The sequence below is a fragment of the Ursus maritimus genome, assembly GCF_017311325.1.
Source record: "Ursus maritimus isolate PB19 chromosome X unlocalized genomic scaffold, ASM1731132v1 scaffold_X1, whole genome shotgun sequence".
Taxonomy (NCBI): Eukaryota; Metazoa; Chordata; class Mammalia; order Carnivora; family Ursidae; genus Ursus; species Ursus maritimus.
Genome location: NW_024423319.1, coordinates 60852931 through 60855161, shown reverse-complemented (window position 1 = coordinate 60855161; position 2231 = coordinate 60852931).

The window sequence follows — 2231 nt, the reverse complement described above, 5'->3', positions numbered from 1 at the left end:
AAATAAATAAATAAATAAATAAATAAATAAATAAATAAAATCTTAAAAAATGTTTAAACGATTATGGTCTGAGAATATGCAGGGAATGATCCCATTATTTTGGTACTAGTTGAGACCTGTTTGTGACCCAGTATGTGATCTATTCTGGAGAATGTTCTATGTGAACTCAAGAAGAATGTATATTCTGTTGCTTTAGGATGAAATGCTCTGAATATATCTCTGAAGTCCATCTGGTCCAGTGTGTCATTCAAAGCCCTCATTTCCTTGTTGATCTTTAGATGAGCTGTCCATTGCTATGAGTGGTCCCCTAATATTATTGTATTATTTTCAATGTGTTTTCTTTAATTTTGTTATTAATTGGTTTATATAATTGGCTGCTCCTCAGTTAGGGGCATAAATATTTACAATTGTTAGATATTTTTATTGGATAGAGTCTTTAATTGTGATATAGTGTCACTCTTCATCCCTTGCTACAGTCTTTAGTTTATAATATAATTTTTCTGATATATGGATTGCTACCCCAGTTTTCTTTTGATATCCATTATCATGATAAATAGTTCTGCTCACTTTCAATCTGGAAGTGTCTATGGGTCTAAAATGAGTCTCTTGTAGACAGCATATCAATGGGTCTTGTTTTTCTTTTTTATTTGTTTTGTTTTGTTTTTTAATCCAATCTGATACCCTGTGACTTTTGAATGGAGCATTTAGTCCTTTTACATTCAGAGTAATTATTGAAAGATAGGAAGTTAATGACATTTTATTACCTGTAAAGTCTCTGTTTCTATAGATATTTCTGTTCTGGTCTTTGTTACTTTGGGCTCTCTTTTCATGCAAAGGATCCCCTTAAATATTTCTTGCAGGGCTATTTTAGTGATCACATTTTTTTTTTTAGTCCCAGAATCTCTTTATCTCTCCTTTCATTATGAATGACAGCCTTGCTCGATAAAGTATTCTTGACTGCATATTTTTCTCCTTTAACCCTCTGAATATATCATGCTAGTCCTTTCTGGCCTGCCAGGCCTCTGTGGACAGGCCTACTGCTATCCTTATGTTTCTATTCTTGTAAGTTAAGGACCTCTTGTCCCAAGCTGCTTTCAGGACTTTCTCTTCATTTCTGAAATTTGCAAGGTTTATTATTATATGTCAAGGTGTTGACTTATTTTTAACGATTTTGTTGGGGGTTCTCTGTGCCTCCAGGTCTTGAATGATTGTGTCCTTCCCCAGTTTAAGGAAGTTCTCAGCTCTAATTTGTTCAAATAATCCTTTTGCCCCTCTCTCTTTCTCTTTCCTCATCTTCTCAGACCCCTATTATTCAAATATTATTGAGCTTTATGTTATCACTGATTTCTCAAAGTCTCCCCTCACTATCCAGTAGTTGTTTTTCTCTTTTTTTCAGCCTCCTTACTTTCCATCATTTTGTCTTCTATATCACTGACACTTCTGCCTTGTTTAACCTAGCAGTTAGAGCCTCCATTTTTTATTGCATCTTAGTAATAGCATTTTTAATTTCAGCCTGATTAGATTTTAGTTATTTTATTTCTACAGTAAGAGATTCTCTAGTGTCTTTTATGCTTTTTTCAAGCCCAGCTAGTATATTTATAATCATTGTTTTGAATTCTACTTCTGACATCTTACTTATATCCATATTGATTTAATCTATGACAGAGAATACTACCTCTGTTTCTTTCTTTTGCTGCAAATTTCCCCTTCTAGTCATTTTGGAAAGAAAGAAAAAGAAAAAGAGGAAAAAAGAAAGCAAAACCAGCATTAATAATATCAACAACAATAACTTCAGGAAGTGATTCTGATGTATGCTGTTTACACTCTGCTGTTTTGTTTTGGCTGCTCTTTCCCATTGGTCCTTCCTCTGTAGAATTCCTCCTTGTTTGTAGTGGGGAGTGTTTGGTCCTTTACATAGGTATGCTTTGATTTGCTTGTGAAGTTAAGCTTTAAGCTGATGTTTTAGAGCTTTCTTTAATCTGTAGGCTTGGTATGTGCAGAAGTTTGTGTTGGTCTTCTGAGGGAGAGGCCTGCTGTGCTGGCTCAGAAGCTGACTTGCCCTTGCAAAGATGCTCCTCACCTCTGCCATATTCTCTTGCTCCAACTGTTCAGATTGTTTCTTTAGTCCTTTGATCCTCTTTCTAGTTGTTCAAAATAGTTGAAGGTTGATCTGGTTGTATTCAAAGGGTGGGGCAAGGGCAAGGTCCCCCTGATATGCCATCTTGGAACAA